At 39.5% G+C, this 22,442-nt stretch overlaps 1 protein-coding gene across 1 annotated transcript in view; it reads left to right on the top strand.

The window, feature by feature from the left end:
* The first annotated feature begins 892 nt into the window (after nucleotides 1–892).
* The window catches only part of LOC143270565 (cytochrome P450 3A25-like), an 87,192-nt gene continuing 65,642 nt past the window's right edge, over nucleotides 893–22,442 (top strand). Inside the window, exons 1-2 of the mRNA XM_076560915.1 lie at nucleotides 893–933; nucleotides 5,741–5,858. The gene's annotated coding sequence lies outside the window, so the exon portion shown is untranslated. The remainder of the gene's footprint in view (nucleotides 934–5,740; nucleotides 5,859–22,442) is intronic.

The raw sequence follows: 22,442 nt of genomic DNA, 5'->3' as shown, positions 1-22,442 counted from the left end.
CTGTTTTCCTCCTTTCTCTTCTGCATGACAGTTCGTATCTTAAAAATCATAAACTCACTCAAACATATGCTTTTGTTATTTCTCAGCCATGAGACACTAAGCCATTTTACATGCCGAATGTTTACCAAACCACATGGTGAGGTGAATGATAAGGGTGCAGTCCCATTGATGCAAGCTCCTTGTCCATGCTGAGTCACAGGAACGCCAAGCTGATGACCTGATACAAAATCAACATTAGTATGTACAGCTTCCTCACTGGGATAAACAGAGCCAGTTCTGCGGAATAGAAGTCAACTCTAATCTAGTTTTCTGTGGAATTGACTTGACTAGGGTCCCTGTCCCATACAAGCAGCTGTGTGATTTTGAGAAAGAACTATCTGGTTGTCATTTTAATTTTCTCCTTTTTGCAATAAAGCAGCGCTATCTGGTGGCCTCCAAGCGCCAAATGGGATTTCTGTTAAGGTAAGAGGATGTGAAGCTAGGTCAGTAAGATGAGGCAAGGTGAGACAGAACCAAAACTATAAGATGGTAGGTGTGCAGCTCTGGCCACAAGGCCTCCCTCTGTAACTTATGAGCAGACCACCGAGGCCTGAGCGTCCCACTTGTCCTGTGCTGAGCTGTAAGTCTGATATGTGCAGACCCCAGTGTTGAGAGGCTCCACAATATCTGTCCCTTTGAGACACTGCAGACCTTTGAGACACTGCAGACCCACCAAAGCCACATCTCACCAGAAAATGCCAGCCTCCAAATAGAGCCACATGCAACACATCCAATCATAAATGGCATGTGAGGCTTAAGCCCGCCCCTGACGAACTCCGGCCCAATGAGCATCCGGGCAGAGACTCTAAACCTCCCCCATTCCACCTTGGTCTTCCTGCCTGGGACATTGAGCATGCTCAGACTGGAGGACGTTAAGGAAATGCTGAGGAGCTGGTGAGCCGTTGTGGAGGGGGTCTGTGGAGTTCATCTGGTGAGGGCAGTCCCAGGCCAGGGTAGTCAGGCTCAGGGTCTCCTCAGAATCTGGACTTCCTCACAGCCCCTGTTCTGGGGATGCTGAGGTGAAGACAAACCTGCCTTCTTGACAGCAGTCTCCTCTTAGACCAGGTCTACTGAGGCCATCTTCTCAGAGCCTGGAGACTCCTCACAGCCCAGTTCTCATGAGGCTGAGATGCCCTCAGTGAAGATCCAGGATGGCAGGATGCAGTTCTGAAAAAAATTGTAGGCTCTCATCCAGATTATGATGGGCTTAACGTTTTCTGTATTTCTTTACTTCATCTTAGTTCCTGTGGGATCTGCAATATCCCCTTTCTCATTCCTTATGTGAGTAACTTTAATAATCTCATTTTTCTTTGCTAGTGTGCCTAGAGATTTATCAGTGTTGTATAGATAGACGTCTTTTTCTTACCTCTTGTTATGTTTATTTTCAATTGATTGAATTTTAAAAATTGACTAGAGGCTTCTTAATCACTTTGTTTTTAGTATTTATATAAAATTTATGTCATAGATTACAAATCTACTTAAGTCATGTGTTAAGTATTTCATGTCTATAATCCAAGCCCTTGGGAATCAGGATTTCATGAGTTTGAGAACAGTATGAGTTACACACGTAGCTCTGGATACACTGCTACAGAGTGACATCTTATTGTAGAACATACAAACAAAATCCGAATGTGTTCAATTTCATATGAAATAATTTAATGTTTTAGTGTTTTTCTAATCATGGTTTAGCTTATTCCATAAATTTGGTTATATTTTATTTCCACTTCATTATTTTACTTTCACTATGACTTTCTCTTTTAATTTATTGATTATTTTAAGAATGAAATATTTAATTTTTATTTAGTGGGGATTATCAAGATACTATTCAGTTATTTACTTGTGTTTTAATTTCCCTGTAGTCAGATTGCACACATCACTTATATCAGGTCTTTTATGTTTATTTAAACCTGTTTAGTAGCTTGTAACGTGGAGTATATTGAAAAGTGACGTGTGTGTTCTGGAAATGCTGTCTTAAGCTGTCATTTGAGGAGGTGTTCTGTAAATGTCTGTCAGGTGAAATTGATTGACAGCAGTGTTCATGTTCTTGTCCTTAATGACTTTCTCTGCTTTTCATTCTTTCTTTTCTCTTTTTACAGTAATAGAACTTAATTTGGTTATAATTTAATTTTTTCTTTTTACCAAATTATTGCCATATCAGGAGTTAAATGGAATTTTCTATTCCAAATACAACATCTTGAAGCCTTGTTATATAAGAACTTCTGTCCCTATGTCAAAATTGCACTGAGTTACTCAATATGTTCATGTTTTTTTTTTTTTAAAGATTTATTTATTTATTATGTATACAGAAGAGGGCGCCAGATCTCATTACAGATGGTTGTGAGCCACCATGTGGTTGCTGGGAATTGAACTCAGGACCTCTGGAAGAGCAGTCGGTGCTCTTAACCTCTGAGCCATCTCTCCAGCCCATGTTCATGTTTTTTAAAAGTTTAAAACCTCATTCATTTGAAAACTTCTTATTGTTTAGTTCATATTAACAAATGGTAGAAAGTGAAAGTCAATTTTTTATGTATGCATTGTATTTTTTATTGATTCTTTGGGAATTTCATGCTATATACTCAAATCCCACTCCTCTCCCAGACCCTCCATATCTGCCCCTACCTCTTGTAGAGTCCCACCACAAAGGAAAAAAAAGGAATAAAAATAAGATAAAAATAAATAGTAATAATAAAAAAGAAGAAAACAGTAAAGTAATTTTCTCCCCCAGCCCCCATCTTTCCCACCTCTCCATCATGTCTCCATCACATCTCCATCATCTCTCCATGATCATAGTGGCATTGACAGCTGCTGTGTATCATGCAGGTCTAGTTTTGATGGTGTACTGAAGCCAGGGGCCTTGAACCTGACCAACATCCCATTACACAATGAACATTTGCAAGTGAAGCTGTTGGACTTTCCCTCCTTTTGTTCTGTCGACTCCCATCTCCAACTTCAATTGTGGATTTGTGAGTTTCCATCCACTTTCTCATCCAGGTTGGAGGATTCATAGTTAAATAATTTTCAATTAGAGTGTTCTGTCTGCCTGAAAAATTGATCCCTTTTCACCACACACATGTATATTATAATATTTGTGTTATTTAGAATAGATACTTTCTCTAGTAAAAATTACTGTTCAGCAGTTTCCTTTAGTAGCAGCATGTATACTAGGTCATTTTAAAGAATTCTGCCTTTTCCTGCCTCATTACTCTGACACTCTGCCCATACATTTTTTTTCTATTCATCATAGAGTGAAATCCTGTGTGGTTGTTTATCTTCTCTGGTGATTTCTCCCATCTAGAACTTAATGTTTAATGCAGTTACATGGTTAGTTTGAGTCTTCTGTCTTGTTTTCAGTTCACTGTTTCTGTCTAAAATGTCTTTTGTGTCTGGTTTTGTGTTCAGTTTATCATTCTATTTATCCCCTTACCTAGCTTGTTATTTAGACATCTTTAAAAAAAATTAATAGCTGCTTTTCAGGCACTGAAGGCCTCAGAGCTACTAAACTCAGAGCTCCTTCCTTGCTAAAAATGCCAGAAAGCTGCCAGACTTCTGGAGCTCATCCATTGTGTGTTATATCAGCTGAGCCAATAATAGTTTATATTTTACAGATTATTTGTGCCAAAATTTCTGTCTTTTGTTATGGTGGAATTCAAGACTTTTGTAAACCTCTCTTAATTACATACACATGGTGAATGACAATATGGTGATGGAACACTGTACCTTTTAGTGACTAAAACTTATGAAATGCTAAGAAATCCCTTATAAAGTTTAAATTTTATGCAGATTTATTTGCATCAACTCTGTACAACTCAGGTTTTTTGCATGATCCAATTATTTTATATTTCCCTGGCACTATCTTTTTATGGATCTGGGTTCCAGAATGACCTTATAGTCCTTACATTCTGTTTGGTCACAATCCTTTATTCTTACAACTGAGAGTAGGAGAATGAACTGACGTCATGTACTGCATGGGTGCAAGCCTCTCTGCCTCCCTGGGTACATAAAATAAATCGAGAAATTGTGAAACAATGATTTGAAAATTGCACATATGTGATTAGACATGTAGGTATGTACACATGAGTGCAGTTCCCACAGAGATGAGAAGAGGTTCCAGATTTCCCAGAACTAGAGATATTGGTGTTTGATTATGGGTCACTGTGATGGGTGATGGGAACTGAACTCAAGTCCTTGAAAAGAGTACAGTGTGCGTTTTTTTTGCTAGGTCAACTCTAGCCTCATCATTCAAAAACCTTAAGAGAAGTTTTGAAGATAGTAAAAATGTAGTCATTATGTTTAGTTGTATAAAAATATGTCAGGGACAAGGACAGAATCTCTAGTTAGTGGAAAAATACAGACCCCTGATAGGACAGGGAACTAGATCATCTTACAGTCAGGTTGCCTAGCAACAGGATATTGAGTCAGAGCCCTTGACCCTTTCACCCTGTAAACATCCTACATGAACATCCTGTTAGCTTGCACCACCCTGTGCAGATAACAGCTTCTTGCTCCCCCTACCCTGCAGGAACTATATAAACCATCCTGGAGAAAAATCGAGTGGCACCTTGATCAGAATCTTGACTTGGTGTATTTCCTTTGTGTCTCCTGTCCCTATCATTCTGTCCATAGGGTGGTCGAGAACCTGTTGAAGCCCTGCTGGCTGGGGCAAAAATATATGAGGCCTTGTGCAAATAAGTAATTCTTTTTCTGTTTTGTTACTTCTAAAGTTAATCTTATTATTCTGTACATTTTAATTACATAAAATAAGTCATTTGTTTCTGTACACCACCTTGTTTCCCAATTATACTCCCTCCTCCCTCCATTTAAAATATTTCCCCTCACACTGCAAAATTTTTTAACCCTTTTCTTATTTTTCTAGATTCCATTTATGAGAGAAGATATGTGTTAATTGTTTTTGGAGAGTTGTCTGTTTCTAAACTTGATGATACATAGTTGGAACAATTTTCTTGAGAATTATGCAACTTTTTTCTATAATTTTATTTTGAATTATCTTGCATTATTTATGCATATTGTGTGGTCTTTAGTCATTCATATAATGGTGGTTCTCTGAGCTCATTCCCTGAATCATCTATTGCAGGTAGTGCAGTGATAAAAAATTACACACAAACTCACCTTACATATGTAGTGATTCAGTGTCATTCATTTCGATAAGTATGCACAACCAGGAGTGGTACAGCAGGTGTGACAATGTTAAATTTTCATTCATAACCATAGTTACAGCATCCACAGTACCTGGAATGTTTTAGTTTACAATGAACATAGCGTATATGTTCTTGTTCCACCTCCTTTGCAGCATTTAAAAAATTAGATTTGGTGAAAAATGTAATCATTTTAAAGACACTTAAAGCTGGAATTATGGGGCAATCTGAATATTATTTTACTAATGTGACAAATGGGTCTGGGGCCCAAGAAAATGACCACAGAATCTATAGTATTTGAGCCAGTCTGTAAGTCCTGCTAACAATTTATTCTATTGAAATGGTTGACATACATTGTTCTGAGTGGTCAGAGCTAGACCTCATATTACAGCACGGCTGGTGAACTCAAAGTGATCCATTTGGTAAGGAAAATGTACTTGTGAGTACCTAGTTTCACTTTGCACCCATATTTGTATTTCATACATTTGTTGGCATTTGTGATACTGTCTCAGATATGCTGATTGTGAAAAATTGTTTTCATCATGCAGAAAATGACACTCTCTATCTTCTACCATACACAAGCTCTGCACCAAATGTGCCATAGACCAGATACCCTGAAAATGCCAAAGGACACAGTAGAGAAAATACTCCCACTGCTAAGCACAGGTAAGGATTTTCTGAATAGGACTCTTGTCCAATAGTAAATGAGACCAAAACTCAACAAATAGGATCTCATGAAATTAAGACTTTTTATTTCAGCATAAGAAAATACAATTTAAGTGGTAGCATACAGAATATGAGAAAATCACTGGTGTAATATTGGCATCAGAGTTACTGTGTAATTAACTTCCTTCTGATCTGGTGAGGCCTGCACTATAGGAAGGAATTAGTACCTGCTACTGTGTACCTGGTCAAAAGACACTGGCTTGGCAGGTCATAGCCCTTTAGATGATGCTACTATTGTTACTTAGTGTAGTAGCAACTGCTTTATAAATATTTTTGTTTTACACATAGATCTCTTTAGCTCTCAGTCTTGGCCAGAGGTTCTCTTTCTGTGGTATGCAACAGCAAATGCACAGCCTCATAACTTCAAAATGTTGAAATGACCATGAATGCTCATCCTAAATGGGACCTGTAGATCAACCACTTCCCCTAGGCATAGGAAACATCCGGGAAGTGGGTCCTGAATGTCCTGACTGAGCATGAGGGAACTGCTGTGACATGCTGTCCTTTGGAAATAACATAACCATTGCTCACTCACAAGAGCTGTGATCACCTAAAGCTTCAGGTGACCATGTTCAGGACTGACTGTGAACACACCTGTCTGTCCTGAACCAGACAGCTGGAAGAGGCAGCCTGCTGGTGGAAGACAAAGCCTACTAAGTAAGCCTCTGTCTCAGTACAGAAAATAAGAAGGAAGCTAGAAGCTGGCCATTTGTTTTCTTTCTTTCTTTCTTTCTTTCTTTCTTTCTTTCTTTCTTTCTTTCTTTCTTTCTTTCTTTCTTTCTTCCTTTCTTTCTCTTCCTATCTATCTTTCTTTCTCTCTCTCTCTTTCTTTCTTTTCTTTCTTTCTTTCTTTCTTTCTTTCTTTCTTTCTTTCTTTCTTTCTTTCTTTCTTTCTTTCTTTCCTTCCTTCTCTCTCTCTCTCTCTCTCTCTTTCTTTCTCTCTTTCTTTCTTTCTTTCTTTCTTTCTTTCTTTCTTTCTTTCTTTCTTTCTCTCTTTCTTTCTTTTTTCCTTTTATTTTATTTTACAATACCATTCACTTCTACATATCAGCCATGGATTCCCTTGTTCTCCCCCCTCCTGCCCCCCTCCTTTTCTCCCCAGCCCACTCCCCATTCCCACTTCCTCCAGGGAAAAGCCTCCCCCAATGACTGAGATCGACCTGGTAGACTCAGTCCAGGCAGGTCCATTCCCCTCCTCCGAGACTGAGGCAAGCATCCCTGCATAAGTCCCAGGTTTCAAACAGCCAACTCATGCAATGAGCACAGGACCCGGTCCCACTGCCTAGATGCCTCCCAAACAGATCAAGCCAATCAACTGTCTCACCTATTTAGAGGGCCTGATCCAGTTGGGTGCCCCTCAGCCTTTGGTTCATAGTTCATGTGTTTCCATTCGTTTGGCTATTTGTCCCTGTGCTTTATCCAACCTTGGTTTCAACAATTCTCGCTCATATAAACCCTCCTCTTTCTCCCTAATTAGACTCCCGGAGCTCCACCCAGAGCCTAGCCGTGGATCTCTGCATCCAAATCCCTCAGTCCTTGGATGGGGTTTCTGGCGCAACTATTAGGGTGTTTGGCCATCCCATCACCAGAGTAGGTCAGTTCCGGCTGTCTCTCGACCATTGCCAGCAGTCTATTGTGGGGTTATCTTTGTGGATTTCTGTGGTCCTCTCTAGCACTTTGTTTCTTCCTTTTCTCATGCGGTCTTCATTTACCATGGTCTCCTCTTCCTTGTTCTCCCTCTCTGTTCTTGATCCAGCTGGGATCTCCTGCTCCCACAGGCTCTTTCCCTCGACTCTCGCCCTTCATTACTCCCACTCATGTCCAGGTTGTTCATGTAGATCGCAGCCATTTCTCCGTCATTGGGCGATCCTCGTGTCTTTCTTGGGGTCCTGTTTTCCAGGTAGCCAACCTGGTGATGTGACTAGCAGTCCAGTCATCCTTGTTCCACCTCTAGTATCCTCCTATGAGTGAGTACATACCATATTTGTCTTTCTGAGTCTGGGTTACCTTACTCAGGATGATTTTTTCTAGATCCATCCATTTGCCTGCAAACCTCATGATGTCATTGTTTTTCTCTGCTGAGTAGTATTCCATTGTGTATATGTGCCACAATTTATTTATCCATTCTTCAGTTGAAGGGCATCTAGGTTGTTTTCAGGTTTTGGCTATTACAAACACTGCTGATATGAACATAGCAGAGCAAGTGCTCTTGTGGTATGATTGAGCATTTCTTGGGTATATGCCCAAGAGTAGTATAGCTGGATCTCGGGGGAGAATGATTCCCAATTTTCCAAGAAAGCACCATATTGATTTCCAAAGTGGTTGTACAAGCTTGCATTCCCACCAGCAGTGGAGGAGAGTTCCCCTAGTTCCACATCCTCTCCAGCATAAAGTGTCTTCAGTGTTTTTGATCTTAGCCATTCTGACAGGCATAAGGTGGTATCTCAGAGTTGTTTTGATTTGCATTTCCCTGATGATTAGGGATGTTGAGCAATTCCTTAAATGTCTTTCAGCCATTTGAGTTTCCTCTGTTGAGAATTCTCTGTTTAGTTCTATAGCCCATTTCTTAATTGGACTGTTGGTCGTTTTGATGTCTAATTTCTTGAGTTCCTTATATATTCTGGATATCAGTCCTCTGTCAGATGTGGGGTTGGTGAAGACCTTTTTCCCATTCTGTAGGCTGCCGCTTTGCCTTGTTGACCGTATCCTTTGCTCTGCAAAAGCTTCTCACTTTCAAGAGGTCCCACTGATTGATTGTTACTTTCAGTGTCTGTGCTACTGGTGTTATATTTAGGAAGTGATCTCCTATGCCAATGCATTCAAGACTACTTCCTACTTTCTCTTAAGCAGGTTCAGAGTAGCTGGATTTATGTTGTGGTCCTTGATCCACTTGAACTTAAGTTTTGTGCACAGTGACAGATATGGATCTATTTGCAGCCTTCTACATGCTGATATCCAGTTATACCAGCACCATTTGTTGAAGATGCTTTCTTTTTTCCATTGTATACTTTTGGCTTCTTTGTCAAAAATTATATGTTCATAGGTGTGCGGGTTAATGTCAGGGTCTTCAATTCGATTCCATTGGTCCACTTCTCGGTTTTTATGCCAATACCAAGCTGTTTTTATTACTGTAGCTCTATAGTAGAGCTTGAAGTCAGGGATCGTGATGCCTCCAGAGGTTGTTTTATTTTACAGGATTCTTTTGGCTATCCTGGATTTTTTGTTTTTCTGTGCCTTTGAGTTGGTATTCTTCTCCTTCTTCTATCCCTATTATTTGTAGGTTTGGTCTTTTCATGGGGTCCCAAATTTCTTGTACATTTTGGTTCATGACTTTGTTGGCTTTATTGTTTTCTTTGACTGATGAATCTATTTCTTCTACTGTATCTTCAACGCCAGAGATCCTCTCTTGCATCTCTTGCATTCTGTTGGTTATACTTGCATTTGAATTTCCCGATCATTTACTCAGATTTTCTATTTCCAGCATTCCCTCTGTGTCTTCTTCATTTTTTTCTATTTTCCTTTTCAGGTCTTGGACTGTTTCCTTCATTTGTTTCATTGCTTTTTCATAATTTTCTTTCAGTACTTTATTATTTTCTTCCAGGACTTTATTGTTTTCTTCTAATTTGTTTGTTCTTTGCTCTAGTTGTTTATAGCGTTCTTCCGATTTTTTTTGTCTTTTCCTCTACACAAGTCTCTACCTTCTTCATGATGTTATTCATAAGGCTGTTTTCTTCTGCTTCTTCCAATTTTTGATGTTCAGGTCTAGATGTTGGAGGCAGGCTAGGTTTTGGTGATGCTGTATTGCTCTTCATTTTGTTGTATGTACTTCTGCCTTGACATCTGCCCATCTCCTTGTGGTTTATTCTTGGTCTTATCAGCGCACTTGTTTCAGACAGAGCTGACAGATTTAGGAAGTCTCTCTCTCTTGTCCAGATGGGAGCACTCTTGTCCAAATGGGAACTTGTGGCAGGATGGAAGCTCTTATCGAAGTTGGCCATTTGTAATACTTATCAGTTCCCCTTTCTTTATCTGTCTGCCTCCCAGGGAAGACTGTGATTCCTATTCCCTCAAATTAATGAGTTTATTGAGGTTAATACAGGAGTATAGGTATGGGATTACTTATAGGAATATGAATAACTCTAATGTGTGACATCACAAAGGCTCACATTAGAATGGGTGACTCATGAGGACTAGAACTCTGAATGTGTCTGCATGACTTGTTTGCAACTGAATGGGACAGAGGGTCTCCTTTCTTCAGTTCTCCTTAGTTATCACCCATTTAACCTTGGAAGTGGAAGGGCCTTGGAATTCCTGTAAGTTTCAGCTTTCCCTGCCATGATTTAATTGCTGGATATTATGAACCTCTTATCTTTTTTCATACAACTTTTTAGACTTAAGGGAATAGTCCTGCCCAGGGAAGAGTACACCAGTTGAATACTCAATATCAAAGGGTCATTTCTGAAAATATATATGCTAACTATACAGAATGATTGGTTTACATTTAGGAAATATAACTATATGGATATATTTTTTTTCATACACATATCTATGTATAAGCATGTAGCAACAATTAATGAAAATAGAGGTCATTAATTAGAAATGGAGCAAGGAAGAGTATTGGGAGGTTTTGAAGGATGAAAGAGAGGAGAAAGTAATGTAATAATAATCTCAAAAATAATAGAAAACTATTTCATGTCATAAAAAGGAAAACTGTTACACAAAACTTTACCCTTTCCTTAAAATGTTAGTTGTTTCTACAAGTTCACATTCTCCCATGGAGCTCTGCAAAGGCACTGATGGCAAACACCAGTCCTGAAGTCCCTGGTGAATCAACCATTTTATGTTTGACCTCTTCTGTAAGCACAGCCCAGTGCTCCATCATGCCCAGTGAATTGGCCATAAAGCACTGCTTCTCTCATATATATTTTATCAGGAGAACCCCATCCTTCCTTCATCATCTTCCATTTTGTGTGAGACCTCTGCTTGTGATAACCCAGCATCCCCAATGCTTCCTGTGAGCCAGTCCATCAGAAATAATCTCTCTCAGATTTCATTAGATTACATAGCCTGTATTTCAAGGAGGTGGAAGTAAGTGCATGACCTACTTTCCCATTTCTGTAGCACTCAGATTGATCTCATCTGTTCTCATTGCCTACAATCCCATGCACCAAGCTTAGGCAGGAGGTTTCATTGATCTTTTGAAAGTCTTTTGTAATTCAAGCAGTTGAGAGACAGATTACTCCCTGACTAAGACAGTCTCTTTTTTTGTAGGCCATTTTAAGGCTCTCAAATTTCTTTCTTCTTTTCTTTCTTTCTTTCTTTCTTTCTTTCTTTCTTTCTTTCTTTCTTTCTTTCTTTCTTTCTTTCTTCTTTCTTTCTTTCCTTCCTTCCTTCCTTCCTTCCTTCCTTCTTCCTTCCTTCCTTCCTTCCTTCCTTCCTTCCTTCCTTCCTTCTTTCTTTCTTTCTTTCTTTCTTTCTTTCTTTCTTTCTTTCTTTCTTTCTTTCTTTCTTTCTTTCCTTCCTTCCTTCCTTCCTTCCTTCCTTCTTTCTTCTTTCTTTCTTTCTTTCTTTCTTTCTTTCTTTCTTTCTTTCTTTCTTTCTTTCTTTCTTTCTTTCTTTCTTTCTTTCTTTCTTTCTTTCTTTCTTTCTTCCTTCCTTCCTTCCTTCCTTCCTTCCTTCCTTCCTTTCTTTCTTTCTTTCTTTCTTTCTTTCTTTCTTTCTTTCTTTCTTTCTTTCTTTCTTCCTTTCTTCCTTTCTTTCTTCCTTTTTTATTTTACAATACCGTTCACTTCTACATATCAGCCATGGATTCCCTTGTTCTCCCCTCTTCTGCCCCCCTCCTTTTCCCCACAGCCCACCCCCCATTCCCACCTCCTCCAGGGAAAAGCCCCCTCCCCGAGGACTGAGATCGACCTGGTAGACCTAGTCCAGGCAAGTCCATTCCCCTCCTCCCAGACTGAGGCAAGTGTCCCTGCATAAGCCCCAGGTTTCAAACAGCCAACTCATGCAATGAGCACAGGACCCAGTCCCGCTGCCTAGATGCCTCCCAAACAGATCAAGCCAATCAACTGTGTCGCCTATTCAGAGGGCCTGATCCAGTTGGGGGCCCCTCAGCCTTTGGTTCATAGTTCATGTGTTTCCATTCATTTGGCTATTTGCCCCTGTGCTTGATCCAACCTTGGTTTCAACCATTCTTGACCATATAAACCCTCCTCTTTCTCGCTAATTAGACTCCCGGAGCTCCACCCGGAGCCTAGCCTCATAGAAGGAGTTTGGTAATGTTCCTTCTGTTTCTATTGTGTGGAACAATTTAGAGAATATTGGTATTAACTCTTCTTTGAAGATCTGGTAGAATTCTGTGCTGAAACCATCTGGTCCTGGGCTTTTTTGGGTTGGGAGACTTTTAATGACTGTTTCTATTTCCTTAGGAGTTATTGGAATATTTAAATAGTTTATCTGGTCATGATTTAACTTAGGTATGTGGTACGTATCCAGAAAATTGTCCATTTCTTTTAGGTTTTCCAGTTTTGTGGAGTAGAGGTTTTTGAAATATGACCTGATAATTCTCTGGATTTCCTCAATGTCTGTTGTTATGTCCCTTTTTTTCATTTCTGATTTTGTTGATTTGGATTCTCTCCCTCTGTCTTTTGGTTAGTTTGGATAGGGGCTTGTCTATCTTGTTGATTTTCTCAAAGAACCAACTCTTTGTTTCATTAATTTTTTGTATTCTCTTAGTTTCTATTTTATTGATTTCACCTCTCACTTTGATAATTTCCTGGCATCTATTCTTCCTGGGAGACTTTGCTTCTTCTTGTTCTAGAGCTTTCAGGTGTGCTGTTAAGTCACTAGTGTGAGATTTCTCCACTTGTTTATGTGGGCATTTACTGCTATGAATTTCCCTCTTAGCACTGCTTTCATAGTGTCCCATAAGTTTGGGTATGTGGTGTCTTCATTTTCATTGATCTCTAGGAAGTCTTTAATTACTTTCTTTATTTCTTCCTTAACCCATTGGTGATTCAGGTGAGCATTATTCAGTTTCCATGAGATTGTAGGTGTTCTGTAGTTTTTGTTGTTTTTGAAATCTAACTTTAAACCATGGTGGTCTGATAGAACACAGGAGGTTATTCCAATTGTTTTGTATCTGTTGAGATTTGCTTTGTGTCCAAGTATGTGGTCCATTTTAGAGAAAGTTCCATGCGGTGCTGAGAAGGTATATTCTTTCCTGTTAGGATGGAATGTTCTGTAGATATCTATTAGGTCCATTTAGGTCATGACATCAGTTAAGTCCTTTATTTCTCTGTTAAGTTTCGATTTGGGAGATCTGTCCAGTGGTGAAAGTGGGGTGTTGAGATCTCCCACTATTAATGTATGGGGTTTTATATGTGGTTTAAACTTTAGTAATGTTTCTTTTACATATGTGGGTGCCCTTGTGTTTGGGGCATAAATGTTCAAAATTGAAACTTCATCTTAGTGGATTTTTCCTGTGACAAGTATGTAATGCCCTTCTTGATCTCTTTTGATTGATTTTAATTTGAAGTCTATTTTGCTGGATATCAGGATGGCTACACCTGCCTGTTTTTTAAGACCGTTTGATTGGAAAGTCTTTTTCCAGCCTTTTATTCTAAGGTAGTGTCTGTCTTTGAATTTGAGATTTTTTTTTTTATTGTATGCAGAAGAAAGATGGGTCCTGCTTTTGTATCCATTTTGTAAGCCTGTGTCTTTTTATAGGTGAATTAAGTCCATTGATATTAAGGGAAATTAATGACCAGTGATTGTTAATTCATGTTATATTTTGGTGGTAGTGTGTGTGTACTTCTCTTCTTTGGGGTTTACTGCTGTGGCTTTATCTATTACCTGTGTTTTCAAGGGTGTATCTGACTTCCTTAGGTTGGAATTTTCCTTCTAGCGCTTTCTGTAGGGCTGGGTTTGTGGATGAGTATTGTTTAAATCTGGCTTTGTCTTGGAATGTCTTGTTCATTCCGTCTATGATGACTGAAAGTTTTGCTGGGTATATTAGTCTGGGCTGACATCCATAGTCTCTTAGTGTCTGCATTACATCTGTCTAGGTCCTTCTGGCTTTCAAAATCTAAATTGAGAAATCGGGTGTTATTCTGATAGGTTTACCTTTATAGGTCACTTGGCCTTTTTCCTTTGCTGCTCTTAATATTCTTTCTTTATTCTGTATGTTTAGTTGTTTAATTTATTATGTGGCAAGGGGACTTTTTTAGGGGGTCTAGTCTGTTTGGTGTTCTATAGGCTTCTTGTATCTTCATAGGCATTTCCTTCTTTAAATTGGGAAAGTTTTCTTCTATGATTTTGTTGAATATATTTTCTGCGCGTTTGAGTTGGTATTCATCTCCTTCTATCCCTATTATTCATAGGTTTGGTCTTTTCATGGTGTCCCAAATTTCTTGGACATTTTTGGGTCATGACTTTGTTGGCTTTAGTGTTTTCTTTGACTGATGAATCTATTTCTTCTACTGTATCTTCAATGCCAGAGATCTTCTCTACCATCTCTTGCATTCTGTTGGTTATATTTGCATCTGAAGTTCCCAATCGTTTACTCAGATTTTCTATTTCCAGCATTCCCTCTGTTTGTGTCTTCTTCATTTTTTCCATTTCCCTTTTCAGGTCTTGGAGTGTTTCCTTTATTTGTTTCATTGCTTTTTCATGATTTTCTTTCAGTACTTTATTGTTTTCTTCCAGGACTTTATTGTTTTCTTCTAATTTGTTTGCCCTTTCCGCTATTTGTTTATAGCGTTCTTCCGATTTTTTTTGTCTTTTCTTCTACAAAAGCCTGTACATTCTTCATGATGTTATTCATAAGGCTGTTTTCTTCTGCTTCTTCCAATTTTTGATGTTCAGGTCTAGATGTTGGAGGTGTGCTAGGTTCTGGTGATGCTGTATTGCTCTTCATTTTGTTGTATGTACTCCTGCCTTGACACCTGCCCATCTCCTTGTGGTTCGTTCTTGGTATTATCAGTGCACTTGGTTCAGACAGAGCTGACAGATTCAGGAAGTCTCTTTCTCTTGTCCAGATGGTAGCTCTCTTTTCCAAATGGGAAGTCTGGGGCAGGATGGAAGCTCTTATCGAAGTTGGCCATTTGTATTACTTATCAGTTCCCCTCTCTTTATCTGTCTGCCTCCCAGGGAAGACTGTGATTCCTAATCCCTCAAATTAATGAGTTTATTGAGGTTAATACAAGTGTATAGGTATGGAATCACTTATAAGAATATGAATAACTCTAATGTGTGGAATCACAAAGCTCACATTAGAATGGGTGACTCATTAGGACTAGAACTCTGAATGTGTCTGCATGACTTGTTTGCAGCTAAATGGGACAGAGGGTCTCCTTTCTTCAGTTCTCCTTAGTTATCACCCATTTAACCTTGGACATGGAAGGGTCTTGTAATTCCTGTAAGTTTCAACTTTCCCAGCCATGATTTAATTGCTGGATATTATGAACCTCTTATCTTTTTTCATACAACTTTCTGAGACTTAATGAAATAGTCCAGAGAAGAGTACACCAGTTGGACACTCAATATCAAAGGGTCATTTCTGAAAACATATATGCTAGCTATACAGAATGATTGGTTTACATTTAGGAAATATAACTATATATATATATATATATATATATATATATACATTCATACACATATATATGTATAAGCATGTAGCAACAATGAATGAAAATAGAGGTCATTAATTAGAAATAGAGCAAGGAAGAGTATTGGGAGGGTTTGAAGGATGAAAGAGAGGAGAAAGTAATCTCATAAATAATAGAAAACTATTTCATGTCATAAAAAGGAAAACTGTTACACAAAACTTTACCCTTTCCTTAAAATGTTAGTTGTTTCTACAAGTTCACATTCTCCCATGGAGCTCTGCAAAGGCACTGATGGCAAACACCAGTCCTGAAGTCCCTGGTGAATCAACCATTTTATGTTTGACCTCTTCTGTAAGCACAGCCCAGTGCGCCATCATGCCCAGTGAATTGGTCATAAAGCACTGCTTCTCTCATATATATTTTATCAGCAGAACCCCATCCTTCCTTCATCATCTTCCAGTCTGTGTGAGACCTCTGCCTGTGATAACCAAGCATCCCCAATGCTTCCTGTGAGCCAGTCCATCAGGAATAATCTCTCTCAGATTTCACTAGATTACATAGCCTACTCTACAGCACTCAGATTGATCTCATCTGTTCTCATAGCCTACAATCCCATTAGCCAAGCTTTGGCAGGAGGTTTCATTGATCTTTTGAAAGTCTTTTGTAATTCAAGCAGTTGAGAGACAGATTACTCCCTGACTAAGACAGTCTCTGTTTGTAGGCCATTTTAAGGCTCTCAAATGCAAGTTCTAGCATGGATTTTCCTTTTCTCTGTATAAAAGGTTGAACTATGTGACATCTTCTATCACCTTTATTCCAAACAGAGAATTACATCCTAATTGTATACAAGTGTACTGAATTTTGGCCTAAGGAATTTTAATGAATACAGCAGTTTCATATATGATCTTGATTTTTTTATCTTCCATAAAACTTTTGACTTATGATTAACTCTATTTCCTGGCTTTGTGTACATCTTTCCATTTCCATTTAGAAAACTCTATGGATTTTGCCTCTTGACAAAAATTTATTTAGTGAGAAAACATTTTTGTGAACTTCATGGCTAATGAAGAAATAATAAACACTGAATATATCAACTCATTGAATTCATTATATCTAAATTACATTTGTCATAAAAACAAACTAAGATGATGTGTTTGCAAGTTGTTAAAGTATCAAGTTTTTAGATGTAGGTTTTTAGCTGGTTTGAAGCACAGTTGCATTTTTTAACAAACACACTTTTACACAAGATTTTTAGTGTCGCAGTGTCAGAGATCTAAGGAATGTCACATTTCAGCAAGTGCTGGGGAAGATATGGATTACAAAGATTTCGGATGGCAAAATATGGAGAATAAAACCCACAGAAAAAAGTTTTTATTTGTTATAATGTAACTAGCATTTTATAAGGCCCTGTAAAAACTTAGTGAGGCAAAAATGATTATAATATCCTGGATGAATAAGGGAAGAGCAAGAAGAAGGAGAAATAGAAGAGGAAGAGTAGTAGTAGGAGAAGATGGATGCATGGATAGATGGATTGATGAATAGAGATAGCTGATGGAAAGATAGATAGATAGATAGATAGATAGATAGATAGATAGATAGAAACAAAGAAAGAAAGGAAGAAAAAGAAAGAGAGAAAGAAAGAAAAATAGATTGAGTATATCCAGTTTTTCAGGCTATACAATATAATGGTTATTGTGTCCACTGAAGGCAGAATGGACTCAGAACGTTTGTTCTTTTTTCCCATATTGGTCAGAGAACTTGTTATGGGTGAAGAACTCTGGATTTTTTCTTTCAGCATCTGTAGCCTTTTGAATCTGGACAATTCTAGGACTTCTGGTTCTCAGAAATAGCCCTCAAATTTAGTTCCATTTTAATTGTCTCTCAGTGGTCCCACTTTTACTTTAGGCTGATATGTGAGGTGAGGTGGAAAAATACTGGTCATCCAGGGAGCCCTGGCATTCTAGACCCCCAAGAATCTTTCTAAATGAATGCTCCAGGTTTTGTGTAGAACTCTAGAAAAGGAACAAGGAACCCTGGATACAGCAGATGATACAGAGAGGTTGTGATAAAACAGGCTGAGTTATCGCATGGTGATATGGATTATTGTAATGGAGAGGCAAGAGTCTCTGGGTCAGGAATATGCAACAGGCTAGACACTCTGAAGATAAAATTTAGACCACTTTTTTTCAGAGCTGAGGATCAAGCCTAAGGCCTTGTGCTTGCTAGACAAGCACTCTACCACTGAACTAAATCCCCATCGCCTGACTTTTTTGTTTGTTTGTTTGTTTTGTTTTTGTTTTTCGAGATAGGGTTTCTCTGCGTAGCTTTGTGCCTTTCCTGGAGCTCACTTGGTAGCCCAGGCTGGCCTCGAACTCACAGAGATCCGACTGGCTCTGCCTCCCGAGTGCGGGGATTAAAGGCATGCAGCACCACCGGCCGGCTTATCGCCTGACTTTTAAGAGAGAAGTCAGAGGGAAATGGAGGACTTAAGACTACCAATGTCTGATGCCATCTCATAGACTTCCCTAGAATGTGTTGGACTGATCGTGTTTGTCTTTGGGGGATGTTATTTTTATCAAAACAACAGACTTAGTGTGGGGGGTGCTAGCATTGAGCTCACCAGCACAAGGACACCCCACTCAATGATTAGTCTGGAATTCTTTAAGGAAGGAGGAGATGCAGCAAGTTGATGAAATGAAATGTGGAAGTGCCTGCAGTTGAGAAGTGAGGATGAGGTGGGTCACTCCAGAATGTTAACCAAGAAAAATCAGAATAAGAAAAATGAAATATGGGAGGAACTCGGACAATATGTGAGAAAAGTCTGTATTTGTTAATGCTTTGGTGATTGGCATTACACATCATCCTGGGAATTTAAAAACTAATACAATGGGATCCTTCTTTGAGGAATCATTTCTACAATTGCCATAATATTTTATATTAAGTTCATCTCTCTGAAATCTTATAAGAAAAGAGGAACATTATGGACCATGTTTCTGTTAAAAGAAGTAGAAAAGAATTATTGAAGCAGATTTTGGGTTAGTCTGAGCTTCTTGGTAGGAAGGGTAATTCTTATGTTACTTTTGAGACTTGTTTGTTCCTAAAAATATCAGTTGAAGTAAAGATTTGGAGTTTTATCAGACCAATACATCATGCAGTATAACACCATTTGTATTATGCTATGTCCATATTCATTGGTTACTCAGATGAGGGCTTGGATCATGGTGAGTGGCACATCCTGGCTTGAATGTACTGAGGATGATAAGTGTTGTAAATGGAATGTATGTGATCCACACAGTTGGTACTCAGGATGTCAACTTATATCTGTACATGAAGTCTATGAGTCTAAAATCTTCAATAAACATTCTTCTGTGTGTCTCTTTTGAGGCCTTGATTGACTGTAAAACATCGAGTGAAATTGAGGTGTGGGATCAGTGTTTCTCAAGGTTCCCTCTAACTCCACATATGTTAATGATGTCCATTTGCTTTCATCTGTAAGGGTACCATTAGCTCAATTGACAACAATTGAGGTGTTTCTGGCTCCATTTTGGTTAGTGTGTTGGATGAAGAAGAGAATATTCTACCCACACATGCTTAAAGTTCAGGGCTTCTGAGTTTAAGTCTTGCTCAGTAGGCTGCTGGTCTCCACTGATAGCAGCCTATGGACAGGATGTTTCTTCTCTTGGATTGCCTGGACTCCTTTCACACAGGGCTTGGTCCTTGGCTACTTGATATTAGTGTTTGGCCTAGGAAGAGTTCTTCATTGTGGTTGGAGCAGCTTCCATTTAAATTGTCTCTTCAAACTGTGCTTCCTAAGGTCAACATTAAGTCTGACCATGTATCTCTCATTGGGTTGGCAGGAGCTCCATTGATTTTAGATTTTGTGGTTTATCTTCATGAAGGTCTATTGTTGGCCTGTAACATCTCCACTTTTCATTTTGCCTGGCTTGTTCTATGAGTTTTGTATGAGCTCTGAATTCTTCCCCAGTCAATATTTGCCCCAGACCTGCTTCTTCATTTGGTCCTTGGAGAATGTCCCAGGTCGTCCTCTCTCCCTGTTTTGGTTCATGCTTTTGTCAGGGTAAGTGTTAGCACTCTTGCATTCTCCTTTTCCTGCTTTGCCACCGGCCTCTTTCATTTGAGGGATTGGTCTGGGCCCACATCCTTCCTTAGTTTGGCCCAGTCTTCTTCAGGGTCAGAGGTGTGCTGAGGCCAACTTCTCATCTTGGTTAGGGCCCTGGCTTCAGTCCAGGTAAAGTTGGGACATAGATACTCTCCTTTTCTTTCTTTGAGCCAGGTCATTTTCTTTTGAGGGATACAGTAGAACTCATCTCCCTCTTGGTTGGGGCCAGCCTTCTTCAGGGTCAAGGTTAGGCATGGGTGTTCTTTTCTTTTCTTTTCTTTTTGTTTCATTTCATTTTGTTACTTTTCCTTCTTCTCCTTTGCCCTTGGCTCTTCCATTTAATGGACTGGCCCAGGAATACCTCTGTTTTTCCTCTGAGCCAGAGTTTATTCAGCTTTAGGTTTGGGTGAAGGCCTCTTTTAGGTCACGGTTTGGCCTTTTCATTCCTAGGGTTGGTCCCTGGCCTTTTGTGTGAGGGAAGCCATTGCTAATGTAGGCGTTATTTCTGGTCTTCATCAGGTTCATCCTTAGGCCTTGGAATACATCTGTCTTGATATCATGGTTTAATGGTTAATCCTGGTCTACTTTCACTTTAGGTGCTTAGCATGGGCCTTTTCAAGGGCCGTTTTGGCCTGGTGTATTTTAAGTGTGTGGCTGTGTCCAGGCAGTTTATGTGTTAGAGTTAAGCCTGGTTATATTGATATTCTGGGACTGTTGGTACCTGTTTCTCTTCAGGGTTGAAGCAGCGGATAATTTTGAGTGCAGGTTTGACTGGAGCTACTTTGTATTTGTAATTAGCCTTGAATTATGCTCAGCCTTTCTGAATAAAAATAACATGTGGATATTGATAGAGTACTGTATTTATTGTTCTTCTCTTACATCTCAAGTATATTCTCATGAACATTGGCTCTTTCCAAGGCAAATGGGCACAGACACCAACACACAGCACAGACTCCAGATGAAATAAACTACATATTACACAAAAAGAAAGGGGAAGTTGGGAAGAGACAGTGGTGCTTGGGGGAGTCCGTGCTGTTGCATTGGTGGCTGTTGCCATAGTAAAGAGGCACCATCAGATCGTGTGGAAAATTGTTGCTTCTCAATAAAGATAACAAAATAGAGTCCCAACAACGTCCCTGCTGCCTTTCCTTCTGTGATCTGCTCCCAAGAGTGGATATCACAGGGGGTTAATATAACAACAAAGGCTGGTCCTCCATTGATCTAGATGCTGCCTTGATAGGCACATGAGGGTTGTACAGATCTTCATGGGGCCTGTTATGCAGTGTGAGTATGGTGTCCTCTCCTGTATGTCATTCATGGCATGCACTATGAGTGTGTCCCTCTTGTCCTTGCTATGGAAACACTTCTCAAAATGTCATTTGTCTTCTACCTTGAAAACCCCTGGAAAAATGAACCATGCCTTCATGATCTCTTTTCAAGAAAGCTTCTTGTCATGTCCACTCACAGATGTGAGATCAGGTCTTCCCACAAAGAATGTCTGCACTGACTTATCAGAAATTGATTCCTGCTCATGTTATTATTGTTGTGAATCACAGACCACTTTAATAGAGTGAGCTGCCAATGTGTCAAGGGCACACATGTAACCATGACAATGATTCCTTGTATAGTGTCACAGAGGCTAGGCCACACTCTGCTCAGGGAAGCACATAGGTGGTGAAGCTATGCAGATGTCTTTGTACTGGTAATTAGGGGAGGTGCCTGAAGGCTTCAGTTATCATCATTGCTTGGGGACAATTTTCCATCCAATCATCATTTCCTACTACAGAACTTCACTGCTGAGAAGAGGAAGGTCATTGGGGAAATGTCAGACTCAGTCCATATGTACACGGTTCAAATATTGGTCTGTCATTTCTGATTCTCAGTTTATCATCAGGAGTCTCTCATCATGAGGCTTGTATTGTGCCATCTGCAGGACATGCAACTTGGGGAACAGAGCTGTTTGAAATTTGCCCTCCAGCCTGTCCCTTCAACATCATTAAACACACCTTGAAGTGGGATTGACCAGAAAGCAGAAAGCCATGAGGTTTTCTTTACCTCCTCTCATCATGGTAGTTGATGACTTCTGAGGCTGTCACTCACTGGATAGCAGTGTAACAGCAGTTCATCCTGTCCCATTTGGAAAGTGGAGTCCTGGGACAGGTGCTGCCTCTGCCTCAGCTGTTTTCATCTTTTCTAACAAACACAAGTGGAGATTAGGAGTTGAAAATAATGTACATATCCCTCTGAGAATACCCCTTCCCAATCTCCCACTGTCCTTTGCCTCATGCCTCTCTCCTTCCCTGAAAGTTTATCCCTGAAGGCTGGTCACAGATTTCCAGCAATCCTTCTAACTCAGTGTCCTTTATTGTTGGGTTTCCTTTTTATTCTTCTTTTCCATGGATACTTTTTTCCTGCCCTAACATGACATTTGAAGGACAATGGGAAGGAGGTACCTTAGAGATCTGAGGAGTTAGGCAAGGTATCACAGTGTTCCATTCCTCTATCTTATTGTGGATGGAAACCTACACTTAAGAACTGTGGCATGCAAAAAGAAAGAGAACAAAACTGAATTAACATCTTTTTCTACTGGTCCTCAACCAATCAAATCTCAGTTATAAAAGAAAAACTGTGGGGAAATTCTTCCTGTGATTTCTAGATGAAGTGTAAGCATTGTGCTACCCTCAAAGCCTAACAGGATTTAGGGAGGGTCGCCTCAAGGCTCAGAGGTTAAGAGCACCGACTGTTCTTCCAGAGGTCCTGAGTTCAATTCCCAGCACCCATATGCTGGCTCAC

This window comes from Peromyscus maniculatus, chromosome 23, assembly GCF_049852395.1.
Source record: "Peromyscus maniculatus bairdii isolate BWxNUB_F1_BW_parent chromosome 23, HU_Pman_BW_mat_3.1, whole genome shotgun sequence".
NCBI lineage: Eukaryota > Metazoa > Chordata > Mammalia > Rodentia > Cricetidae > Peromyscus > Peromyscus maniculatus.
This window is presented reverse-complemented; position numbering and strand designations above follow the sequence as displayed.